Source organism: Enoplosus armatus, chromosome 22, assembly GCF_043641665.1.
Source record: "Enoplosus armatus isolate fEnoArm2 chromosome 22, fEnoArm2.hap1, whole genome shotgun sequence".
Classification (NCBI taxonomy): Eukaryota; Metazoa; Chordata; class Actinopteri; order Centrarchiformes; family Enoplosidae; genus Enoplosus; species Enoplosus armatus.
In genome coordinates, this window is record NC_092201.1 from 10073659 (window position 1) to 10087859 (window position 14201).

A 14201-nucleotide genomic window follows, 5' to 3' on the forward strand; every position below is an offset into this window, starting at 1 on the left:
CGCACACACACACACACACACACACGCACACACACACACAAACTGACAGGGAACTGATAAGAAACACCAGGGAGGGGAAAAACAGAGGAGCACAAGGGGATAAGGAGAAGAGCACAGCTGGACTGCCACAAAGATTCCCCCCCCTGCTTCCAAGCTATATACTACTACTATACTAGCTGACAGAACTGAGCATGGTAGTGTGGAGCCAGAGGGGGCAAAAGGATACAGACCGTACCTTATGTTATCCACAATGGTCATTTTCCTCCCTCCTTTCCATAACTAACCCCCCTCTGGGCCTGGAGAGCCTGGCTGTGCTGCTATATGGACCAACGTTGAGTTTCATTGTGAGTCAGTCGGGTGTGAATAACAAGCATGGGCTTTCTGCAGAACACAGTTGGGCATTAAGAGATGATCTGCAGTAAACAAAGGATCAGAGGGTGTGAGGGAGAAACTGTGCAGTAGTGGAGAGGTTTACACACACTTAAAGATAACACAATACAGTGGAGAGGACAAAGAAGAAAGGATTATCTTGTGTCAGTCACATTCTTTTGTATGTGTTTTCAGTATTTGGGGAAGCCGTTTTATGCATTAGTGCTCTTTCTGATTAATTTGAAATGGATAGTGTTCACAAATTGTGTTATTTAGAGCTACACAGCTTACTCAGCACTCACATTCAAATTCATTCAGGCAGGGCCAGAGGTTCTGAAGCAGTCTAAATCAGCCTATGTTTTCGTGTTTTCTTCCCCCTCTGCCTAAGTCAACAGTAATCGACCCAGTAAGTCAATGAATAGTGTCTTTATTCCACATGGATGGCTGCAGCAAGGATCTACTCCAAAATATCTCCTAGGTGGTCTCCGTTCAAGGGCACACTGGAGCAGAAGTGAATTACTGACCAAAACCGTGTCTTTTTATTCAAAATGAATAGATTAGCTATGCATAAAACAGGAAACATGTTTCAGGTTGCCTTGAAAACTGGATTTGGAGGGAGCCCAGTAACAACATTAGAAGGCTGTGATGTGATTACCAGACTGTTGGTCGGCACAGAAATGTGACTTTAAAAGCTGCAGACTTAAGATTGTGACGCTTCTTGGTAGCAATCAGTTTAACTAGTGGAGGTGTCAGAGTTGTGGAGCACACAAAGAGGGACATAATCAAACATGATGTATGGTTTGTTTTACACTGGGAGCTGGTTGGCAGGAAATGCACATCCATCAAACCAACAGCCGATCTATTTAGTCTCTGACTAAACACTTTAAATTGTGCTTAATTTGATTGACTTTTGCAAAAGGACATTTCCAAACCAAATTTGCATGTGATGCCAAGTAGCCTTGTTTTCGTGTTTCTGCATTTTGGCAGTTGAGGGTCGTTCAAAATAAAAGTCACAAGGTAGGTAGTGTTTTTTTCCAACATGAACTCACTATTTGTTAAAATGGGATTCATGGGTATTATGGGATCACCAAAGTGATTACAATTCATCCTCTGGGGAATGAATGAATGAATGAATGAATGTCTGTACCAAATTAAGTGGCAATCCATCCAATAGTTGCTGAGATATTTCAGTAAAACACAAAAATGTCAACCTCATGGGACCACTAAAGTCACTGGGATTCATCCTCTGGTGACTGTGAATGTCTGTACAAAATTTCATGCCAATCCGCACAATGGTTGTTGAGATATTTCAGTCTGGACCAATGTGTTGGACCATGCAACAGGCCAGCATTGACATCCATGCTATGCCATCAGCTATCTCAGAACACTTTCTGTGCTTTTAAGATATAGAGCAATCAGTATGGCAAACCTTTCCAGCGTGGATATAAAAGTTTTGGAAAAAAAACTCTAAATCTCTTCTTTTCCTAAAAACTGTTGGCAAGAAAAGAGGAAACTGCTACCTCTGTATTTTCTGCAGGTTTCTGTCGGCTCCAAAACATTTCAGAACCGTTTAATGTAACACGCGACCTTGTGAATGCCTTTGTTTTGGTTATGGTGAACTGAGGTCACTCTGTGTTGTGTCCTCAGGCTAATAGCGGGTTAAATGAGCCTGGCGAGTTGCAAAGAAGGCAAGAGTCTGTCTGAGGGGTCTTGGAGCTGATTAGTCAGCAGACGTGGTCCTACACGATCAATAAATCTGTTGGGATGAATGAGATACATTTTCTTTTCTTCCTTGGACGTTGTTTGTGTAAAGTTTGGGCTGTCAAGTTCGATGTTGTGTTCAGACTGTTGAGTCAAGCCTGTAGGTCCTGGGTGTCGCCACCGATTCCCCCAAGGACGGATGACCTTTGACCCCTTGGTAGCCTAGGGGTCACCACGCTTTGACCTTGGCAGTTACAAGGGTGCATTCCCACTGAGAGGGCTGAAGGCCTGGAACCCCAAGACCACAAACACACACAATCAGACAAACACATGCACACACACACACACACACTCACAAGCATAAACAGACTCAAAATACCCACCGAGCTCCTGCCGCTGCTGAGTCAGCAAAAACAAACTCCTGGGCTGCTTCATTTTGATAATCAAGTTTGACTTTGAAGGTTTTTCTGTGAACATTATTAAATTTCCCCAGAGTCACAAAGTCTGGCACGGCTTTATTAATTAGTGCAATGAGTAGCGAGTGATTTACGGTGGGAGTCTTTGGTGTCAGAGTTTAGAGTGGTGGAAATAGGTATCATTAGTCTGCGAGACGCTCTAAGTAGTGGCCATATACACATAATGAAAGCTTTCATTAGGAATCTGGGAGGATTGGTTGTACAAGGTGAGTAAGCGTGTGTGTGCGTCTGTGTTGTGGCAGCATGATAAGCCTGAGAGTATGCACGCATGCTTGTGTATATGTACCTTTTTATTTAGCTTTGGCTCCCGTTCGCATCAGTGGTACTGTATTTGGCAACAAGCAACAAGTTATTTCATTAACCTGAGCCTGTTTTCTTTCACACGGAAACCTTTCTCCTCCTCCTCCTCTCTCTTTCGTTCATTCCTTCCTTTTCCACCTTCTGACCTCATTGTCCATTTTGGCAAGTATGTTTCAGAAGGGGCATTTCTTCCTCACCCCACATGACCTCTGTCTCCTCCTCTTCCATTCCAAACACATTAACTTACCTTGTGTACCAGTATTTACATATTTTCATGCATTCAAGCCATAGTCCACTGATTCATGGTTACAGGCTTGCTGCATACAGTACTTTATATATACAGCAGGTTAATGGTTTTACCAGGCTTTACAAGTAGCCTGGGGAAGAACAATGTGCTACTGTGCACTGACGTGAAGCAATAATGTTTTATATGGTGGATCTGATTCATGTGGATTTTACAGATGATGCTCTCGGGTGTTAGCAAGTTGTGGCTATCATGTGTGTATTCAACTGAATTGATTAGGACTGCGGAAAATAATGGATTACTCAAAGTAGAGATAAAAATTAGTTTTAAATGAATGTGTGCATAATCCAGCTTGTTTGACTCCATCAAGTTTATATTTTAAGGGTTTGATATTTGTTATATTGAATTAATGTTTTGTAATGTTATATGTGTCTCTACCTTTCTGTGCAACTGCTGTCTTGACCCCATCTTCCTATTAATTACTTAAAATAGTTAAAAGGATACTTCAGTAAAAATAACCAACTAAACTAAGCAAGATTATCAAATCAGGTCCTTTTCATAGGCTAGAAATTAATATATTAGCCAGATTTACTTATGTGAGAATAGTAAGTGTTACCCTCTTCAAGTAGCACGTCCCTTTTCATATTTTCACAGGCCACCTGCCTCATGAATGAAAATCCAATGACCTCTTCACCAAACCTCTTCTGCAAAATGTGAATTTATGCAGCACAATCACACTGAAATGTTAATATGAACAATGCCTTCTGCCCACATGTGTGCTGCTTATATAGCTGCCAGTGGATGAAACAACAGTGAGTCTGCACTTGCATGACAAAACTCAGCAAACACTCTCTCTGACACACTCACACACACACACTGCCAGTACAAAGCAGCCAATTAACCGCAGATAACACCAGTTCATCATTAACACTGTGGGTCTCTTAGTGTGTGTGTGTGTGTGTGTGTGTACACAGAGGGATCTCTAACCTTATGTAATCTGTGTATTTCCTGTAGGCTTGTCATCTGTTGGTAAATTAATCATTAAGTCCTGCTGCTGCGCTGAACCATCTCTGGCTTCCACTTTTTTTTCAAGCTGTGCTTCAAGCTGTTCTTTTATATAACTCTAAATACAGAGTAAAAATAAAATAATGTATATATAAATACATATTTTTTCCATTTTGCACACAATCACTTTTCCAATTACTTCTATGATGATGAAGATGCTCTTGCTCTGACGCTTTCATTCCTCCTTTCTGTTGATTGTTTAAAAAAAACCTACAGGCTGATTGTAGTTTATTTGCACTGCTCGCTGTGAGTCATACAACAGTTAACCACCTCTCAAGGAAATGAACCAAAATTAGACATAAACCAAAGGCTCCAGGAGATGGAGTTGCATTTGGGATAAAATTAAGAGCTTATCCACAGGGGCATCTTCTGATGGCATCAGTCCCCAGAGACTCATTGATCTCAGCGGCAGGTTTTTATCTCAATTCCTGTCTTCCCTGCTGCTGCACACAGATGGTTACGTTCCTTCAAACAGCTTAAAAGGTTCCTTAAAAAAGCACCTTTAAAAGAGTGGATTTGTACAAAGATTTGTACTTTAGCAAAATGTATTTTTGTGTCAGCTCTTGTCCTTTCTTTCGGTGTAAATAATTTTTTTTCTCCTTTTCTCTCTCAACACACACACACACAGACTCTGTGGGAGTTGGCTGCCATGGTGGCTGAGTGTGTGTGATGCCAAGGCAGCAGCCTGGTGCGGCAGTGACGGTGAGTCATAGCTAGCAAGAACACAGCGAGGAGCCATGGCACCCAGTCATTACAACACACAAACACATACACACACACACACACACACACTACAGGGGTCCAGACCAGGAAGAAACCAGGTGCAGTGCAGATGCAGCATTTTTCAAGCAAAAATCAGTCTGTTGAACTGATGAGTTTTCCCTCTCCATCACTCTGTCTCTGTCTATTTGTGTATTTCTCTCTTTCCTCTGTGTGTGTTTAGTCCTACTTCATCTGTGCTCACTTCAAAGTTACATGATTTCCAACCCACTCAAACACTGGGCCTTAGCACCATCGAACAGCACAATCTAACAGCACAATCTTGCTGAAATGTCAGCAGAAGACAGCATTAAGCCTCCCGTTGATCAGTTTGTTTACATACCTGAGGAGATGCTGACGCCGTGCTCGGCTGCAGAAATCCATGCTGGTGCGCCACATGCAGAAACGTGTGCGTGTTTACGTCTGTGCGCCTGCATGCACACATCAGCAGTCTTAGGCTGCGTTTGCATTAAAAGCCCCTATTAATGATCTAGAGATGTGATTAGATGGAGGAATCGATGACTTCTCCCTCCACTCCTTTCGCTAACCTGTGAGTATCAGCTGAGGGGAGCACAGCTGGTTAGCACAGCACAGCACGACACAGCTCTGGTGGCTTCATGCCTCATTGGACTCTAATGTAGCGTGGTGAGCAGCAACACAGATCAGGTACACAGAGTGGACTTATCGCAAATGAAGAACTTCAGAGCAAAATCAGATATTTTTAAATTGTGAGGCCAGGTCTAATTACTGGGTGAAAGTAAAAATGACCCCCGTAGACACTGATAAATACCTTCAGATGCTGTAATCATAAATAAATAATTAAACTACAAATGAACATTTTCAAATAACAAATGGTAAATCGGAATTTATGTACATTAACAAGCAGACGTGATGGACAAATGGTCAAACAGACTCCCCTATAACATACAGGTCACAAGTTCACTCTATACAGCTCCCATTTGTTGCCATTACGAGCCAAGTATTCACTCTCAGTTTGAGCTGTTCTGACTGTTTTGCTCATCCGCTGTAAATCACTGTAATGAGGGAGTTTGCAGAGCGTCCACAGTACAAACAGAGCAAAATGAAATGATCCGACAAGATGTAGTAGAGTCATTAAAACAAGTATTTTGTGATCCTTGTGCTGCAGCGACGAGGTTGAAAACAGCATATGGGCTCCCGAGGGTGGCACCTTTACTTACAGATAGTTTGTCAGGAGACGCACCCTGGGACTGTGGGTGAGTGAAAACCCCTAACAGTTCTCTCTCTAACTCTCTCGCTCTTTTTCTTCTCCACACACACACCTGAGCCCACCTCCGAGTGTGTTATTGCACACCCAGCAGCAGCAGCCCCAGGAGAGCTCAGGCAGGTGTAGCGTTACATCACTGACACACTTTACCATTAGCCACAGCTCATTAGAGTAAACCGGTGCTTCTCTACTAGCTAATCACTGTTTGGGAAGTTCTAGCCTTACTCCGCTGATTTGCGATTACTTCATTGAAAGCTGGCACAAAATAATGACTAAATGATTAAAGGTAATCTACATATTTTGTCCTCCACAGTATATATGTATTACCGTCCTCTCTGCAGCTGCAGATATACGGACTAAATGAAAACAGTGTTTGAATTTTGAATGTTTATTTATAGATATATCTATAGCACACTGTCTGTTATATATTTTGCACCCTCCTGATGCCCCTCTGCCAAGTGTTCCAGTGTTTACTTGTTTTAATTCATTATTTGTTGACTTGTGTCTCCAACGGTCTCCAGACCAAAACAAATCCGTTTCCATTTATTGCCCTTGGCAGACAAAGTGATTCACAGTCTGATTATGAGAGTGTCCGGACTTGGCTCGGCGCTGCTTTCAATACTTCCGAGAGATGGATGAGAGACGAAGCAACAGAGGGGGGAGAAAGTTTTAGAGACAGAATGATAGATGGACCAGGCACAGGGGAGGCATGTTCAGTGGATACGAGCCAAGATTTCTGTCAGAGGGGCTAAACCCAACAGGGAGAGCTTTCTCAGGAGAGCTCCAGCCCCTCCCCTCAACTCAGTACGTCCCACCCATATTCCCCCATCCCTCATATTCCCCCTCTTTTTATAGCCCTTTCCTCCCCTGATATTCCTCCATCTGTCTCCCCTCTTCCCTTCCTTCTCGCTGCTACTCGCCCTCTCTCCTCCACTCTTCACAGAGGTGATGACAGAACTTCCCTGGCAAGTGTTGCACAGATGAACCTCCAGAGCCTCTAGACACACACTGACACACATGCACACCCATGCACAGAACACATGTTGAATGGATTAAGTCAACCTTACCATACCCACCTGGTCTTAGGAGATGGTGATGGAACATATAGTGAAGTCTGCAGCCAGTCTACATGTCTTACATTTCAAGATTCCTCACTGCCCTGCTATGAGATCCCATTTTCCCTGTACCATGTATAGCAATATATACACGTGCTAATGCTTTAACTGTTAACATGCAGCCCTGTAACTAAATGTGTAGCAGTGCCACTGAGACTAATTATTGTTCAAGAAATAGTTCAACATTTTGGTAAACACACTTACTTGCTAAATCAATACCACTCTGTTTGTTCAGTAAATATGAAGCTCCAGCCAGCAGGCAATTAGCTTAGCATAAAGACAGATGAAAGGGAACACCATAAAACCACAACTTGTCGCTTTTTACATTTCTTAACCCTCTTTTTTGTGCAGATTAAACAAATGATATATAAGGTATTAATGGAGTAGGGTTTTGTTACCTTTGAACAGACATATCTGATGATCTGTGATTGTATCCTAAGAGATCCGATTACTGCTTCTTAGAATTCAAAGCTCCATCTGAGATAGATTTTTCTGTCGTGTAGCTTTAAACTCGTCCCAAGTCAAGTTTCACCTCCGGCAGTAATGAAGCAAGCTAACGCTTTTACATCTGTTTTTGAGCTTTATTCTACCTTCTTTGATTATTTTATGATTTATGGAACTTGGAGAGTGAGCGTCCCCTTGTATTAATATGATTGTGGTGATGAGAGAAATAGTACCCTTTGAGTATTTTTTCTTCTTTATCTGGATTATGTCTTTTAACAATGTCTTGGCTGGCAGTGAACACAGACCAACTCTGATCATTGGAGGTACAAACCACTGAGCTCTAACCAGCCACACATCCACTGGAAAGCCCTGGACTTTCAATTTGTTTGTGGTCCTCAAGCAACGGATATTGAATATGCAAAAAAAAAAATTAAGATTTGGAACAGATGACAATTTCTGCAGTAATTCAAACTGGTGAGCAAGAGACATAATGCAGAAAAAGATGCATCTAACTCACTGAACTCCAAACTATAAATCAATATGATTTGGTGCAGGCTCCATGAAATTGCCAGACAAGTTTTTTTGTTGCCAGAAAGTGTTTTGTTTCTTCTCAAAGAAAATAATGACCGCACTATCTGGCCAAAATCTGCACTTGTTTTCTCTCTCGAGCCTGTGGGAGCCTGGTTTTCTGCCGGACAAGGCTGTGAGCATTAGTTAAGGCCATACAGGACTTGACATTTCACTGGGTGTAGTTTGATCGGAAGGCATAAAACACAGAATTGCATCATCACCTATATGTTATGATCGCTGATTATGCCCTGTGTATATACATTTGGTGCATATATCATCTGAAACATAACAAGCTATGAGTTTCTGTGAATGTGTGTGGGTAAGTACTCACTCGTACATCAGAGGGGCTGTCCATGTGTTTAACATGTGTTTCTCATTGGGTTTCATTGAGTTTCATTTCCCTATCTGAGCCAGGTTCTCACCTATAAAGCCTCTGGGTTTATGTGCAAGGGAAGATATGAGACAGGTTTGAAAAATAGATTGTTCTAAGGTTACAGATGCAAAGAGGAGAAGATTCTGACCAAATATATGACTGATGAATGAATGACAGGGAACAGGGGTGTTGGAAGAGTACACCTTAATTCTTTGACCACCCACTGTAGTTTTCTTGACTTAAAGAGTTGTGGGAAATCCACTTTTTTCTTGTCGAGAGTTAGATGATTCCAGCCTCATGTCTGTGCTGTAAATACGAAGTGACTGCTAGCAGCGGGTTAAATCAGCAAAAAGACTGGAAACAGGAGGAAACAGCTAGCCGAAACCCTCTCATCTAACTCTCTTTAAGACAATAAGCGAATTTCACAAAATGTCGAAACTATTCCTTTCACATCTGGTGTTCAAGCTACCTGATGGTTCCAAAAGGCACCTACTCTCAACTGATCACGAAATTAAAACAAATAAAGCAGAGTTCCTTGATAAGTGTTTGATGGACAAAATGATAACACTGTTGCCAAGTGGATACCGAATTGTTTTAAATAGCGGTTTGCAGTGTAGCACTTCATCTGCAAGAGAAAGACATAGAGTCCCCTGGGACACCTCAGTTAGGGAACCTTCAAAGAGTTCTCAAGTAAAGTATTTTCCTAATATTTTATCTGCCTCTGACGCGCTGCGGTCTGGGGACTGTAGGGAGGGTTTGACGTATTTGGCTGCAGTTGTAACAACGGCAGGAAAATTCATTTCTGGACTGTCAAAGACATTTGTTCTCCCCGGCCTCCCAAGGCGAGAGTGCAATCCGAGGTCTTTATCTTTTCCTTTCCTTTCCTCTCTTCCTCCTCTTCACCTTCTTCCTTGCTTTCTTTCACCCTCCCTCCGATCTCCACTCTTGCCCTTGGCTGACACATCCCCTGGATTTTGTGTGTGTGTGTGTGTTCGTACATGTGTGTGTGTGTGTGTGTGTGTGTGTGTGAGACATTCCTCAGTATGGTCCAGGAGCTACGTGCTGTCACACACTTCCTCCCTTAGGCCAGAACCCTGAGGAGGGGGAGGAGGAAGAAGAGGAGGGAGGCTGGCTCGCTACTTGGAAATACTTTTTAAAAATGCACAAAAGGTGCGCAGGTAGGTAAAACCTTTGTCCACGTGTACAGTATACACATAACACACACATAAAATCCAACAAGAACCTCCGGCGAGCACGAGTAGCTGATGAATGTTGAAGATCGGTGATGTGATATCATCACAGTTGACAGGTTACTTCCTTTATTAGACTGAAACATACCAGTGAGGCCCCCCCTGTCATTCTATCCACTAGGTGTGCATGTGTGTGTGTTTTCATCTTGCCTAAATGCCTGATGTTGTTTGCTTTTTAGCTCGCCTCAGTAAGCGCCAAGCCAAAAGGCTCATTTGTTTAACCCCCCTCATGCACTCAGACACACACACACACACACACACAGAGTCTAGTGTGTACTTGCAGGAGCGCCTTCTCGTAAACCGTGTTGAAACAAATAAATGACACAACTGTCACAGTAGTCAGTTTGCATTTATTGAGTAATCATCTCACTCGTCATACCTCACATGCCTCGCATACCTGTGCTTGACTTTTGATGTATCTACTTAAGGTTTAGCTGAAATCCATAACATCTATATAAGGAATATATTATTAGAATATTCAACCGGCCCAGTTGACAATGCTACTGTAAATAATAATATTTGCCTTCACACTACCTGGTCTGTAAATGGAAACGCAACACAAGAATCTGTCGTCATTAAAGTTATGGATTGCAGTTTTTAAAAACATCCATTTAAAATACGTTGCCCTGTTTTACTGCTTTGGAGAGTTGATCGTACATGGCGTCCTTTGGGTCAGCGAAGGCTTAAAGATTAGACAATGTCGTATAGGAGAGGTTTAGCATTAACTCAAAGAGAAATGAGGTAATCACTTCAAGATCTATAGACAGAGAAGTAGACGAGCGGTCCTATATATGGTCACAGTTTTGATCCAGGCAACAGCAAACAAAATGTATTAATAATACTGGCAGTGTCAAGACTAAACTGGCAAAATTGTGAATTAAAGAAGGAGGGATAATGAGTCATACATGATGTAATCTGAAATAGTTGATGCTATTGATATTAACACTTATTCTGATAATAAATGCACTTTCTGTAACTCATATTTAAAGTTACAGTTAAAGTTTGGAAAATGCTGACAATAATAACTGTATAATATGCCTTGCATTTTATATCTGCTTGGTCTATCACCCTTAGAGTTTATCGATGAAGTTAAACCTCATTAACAACAATTGAAAATGAGTGCTCCTGTGACCCACCATGGATCCAAACCCTAAATCTTGAGTTACAGAACGACCAACACTGCTACCGAGTTTGGGATTTCACAGTCTTACAGGACAGCCCTGAGGGGGAAACTCCACTCCAGAGACACACTCAGGTGTTGCATTGCATGTGTGGATGAGGCTTCTCTGTAGGCCAAATCCTGTATTAGTTTAAGTGCATTTACATAGATGTTCGAGTTAAGGGTCTGAATTCTGGATCTAATGGCAAGTTTTATGTCACGACAATTTTATTTATGTTGCCCAAAATCACAAATCACAAATTTGCCTCAAAGGGCTTTACAGTCTGTACAGCATATGACATCTCCAAAAAGAAAACCTTAAAAGGGGAGAGAAAAGGATGAAGGGAAGTAAATCACTATGAATAAAAGCATCACCCAGATGTTTAAAATATGAAATGAATTGCGGACACAGCAGAATGCTTTTAGCTCATCAATAATAAATGCTAACTACACAGTTCTTTTTTTCTGTTTGTACCACATTGTTTTTCCCATGACAGACTAATCGGAAACCAGATGTTTACAAGCAAACTCAAAAGCATTTCTATATATCAACCACTGATAACGTCACTTTAATAGACATATTTGACATGTACGTCCCATTCACTTCCTTTCTTAGGGGCTGCTATTAAATCCTTTATGTAAGTCAAGTGTGGGTCTTTTGGCCACGCAGTGACTGACGTGTCCACTAATTGTGTTCAGGAGTGGGGACACAGCAGGAAGCCGCAGGCAGCGATGTGCCGGCTTCCATCCACTCGAGTTGAGCTTAACGACCACCCAACCTAATATGGTCAAAGACTCAAGAGTTAAACAGCCGGGCTCTCGGGGGTTCAAGTGCCTGACAAAGTGCTCAGGTATGCCAGCTATGGGAGCTCAGCTGCTGGAGGTCCTGCACAGGTTGGAGGTAGCACGCCGGATGTCCTTAGTGTCCTTTGCCTAATTAGGGCAGTTTGAGAGGTATCACCATAGGAATTGTCGTGTGTGTGTGTGTGTGTGTGTGTTGAGGGACTAGATGTGCCTTGAGCAACGAACAGCACATCCACTTAATGGGATTAACATTTAACCAGTGCACTCACTCGCTGTCACACACCTGTCTAAAAAAACACCACACCAGTGAGTCAGGAAACTGTGTGCATCTGTATGTGTGTGTGCGTGTGAGTGTCCCTGTGGGGGGGGGCACCGACTGTTGATTTACTTCATTCAACAATTACCACTCAGAGGTGGCAGGAATTCCAGAAATGAGGAAAGATTGCGTTCCACTTGGAGCCTTTCCTCTCATAAAAATACCTGAATTAGTTGAATTAGTTGGCTAAGCCTCTCTTGTGTCATACCACATCTCACCCTTGAAGGTCCACTTGTCATTCTGAGTTATGTATTTCACTTTAAAATGACTTAAGTTGTGCATGCAGGTGTGGGGGAGGGGGGGGGGGTTACTCGTGGACAGGACCCAGGGCTTTATACAGCAATTGTTTTGTTTGTTTAAAAGTTTGACATTTTATGAAATACATCTATTCTCTACTTTTTTCCCAAGAGTTAGATGAGGAGATTGATACCATTCTCGTGTCTGTATGGTGAATATAAAGCTACTGCCAGCAGCCAGTTAGCTTAGCGTAGCATAAAGAGTGGAAGCAGGGGGAAACAGCTAGCCTAGCTCTGTCCATCCGTAACAAAATCCACCTTCCAGCACCTCTAAAGCTAACTAATCAACACTTTACATCTTGTTTGCTTAATCCATACAAAAACCGAAGTGAAAGTAAAGATTATACATTTTATTTCATTACATAGCCCTAAAGAAACACACCACTTGTGTGTGTGTTTATGTTCAGCTCAGCCACTGAACTTGAAGTTCTTTATGTTTTTCCCTGCATTTTCATTCCATTCATTTTTTCTTGGGAGTGACTCCAAGCAGCTCTGCTGTAGCTGAAGCCCACATAATCTTTTTCAGATTTTCTACATTTGTTTAAAGTAATGTGACTGTTAGAAAATACTACATTCCTTTCTGCATCCCAGAAAAAAAGGTTCTTCCTAACAAAAACAGCCCATGTAGGCATTCATGTATGGTCAGTGTAAGTGTAACCGACCCTTCTCTGACTTCAGAGAACTGATGCATCTGATGACAGCTTAGTGATAACAGTGCACCCCCCCAACAGAGATGACACGGGCAGATAGAGTAATGACAGGGGTGAAAGACAACATAGATTACCGATAGATAAATGTGATGAGTGACAGTGGACTGGACATGCATTGACTTTAACATATCCTGGTTAAAAGTGCAAACAAAATGTTTCTTTATTTAACATTTTCTTTTGCTTTTATCTCAAGGTGAAAGAAGCTGAGTTTATTTTTACTGAGACAGTCAGATAAGCGAAGGCAGAGGATGATTCAGGCGACATTCCTGCTCACTGTCTCCTCCAGATGATGTTTTGGGGACGTCCGGACCATTACGAAGCCCAGATTCCCACAGCTTGATTGACAGTTTTCCTTTAGGCCAAATCTGGAACCACTCACCTTATTCTCACAAAGGGGGTTGGAGGTTTAGGAGCCGGGTTATACAAGGTCACAGAAAGAAGAAGGGGCCCGGTTGGTCATGACCAGGAAAGGAAACAGATTTTTTGTAACTATTATACCAGCTAGCTAAATTTGAGCTCCTATCCAAAGCTTCTAGTACCAAATATCTGGACTCACAGCACTTGTGCTTGTGGCTAATTTGTAGTTTTCCCAGCTGATCTTTATCTCATCTGTCTGACATAGTTTCACAGGGTTAAATGTCGCTTTTATGTAGCAATTCATTAGTCACTTTAACAACACAGTGTGTGGTTATCCAGTGTTTTTTAATGACCGGATATCACCTTTCAGACCTGTGCTAAAATTACATGCCACATTTTTTGGTTTCACTTTCACTGCTGTCAGATAGACTACACTGGAGAGATGCAACATTCACAATCCAACAAATATGACAAATATCTGGGATAACTAACCAGGCCACTGCATGACAGATGAGCCTGGTGTGGTGCAGGTGAGATCCCTTTTACTGTCTCCAACAACCAGATACGCCTGATAGGAAGATAACCTCCTTATGCAGAAGTTTGCCATTCACTGCTCATGACATCCAAGCTGCCGTCACAAAGCGCGC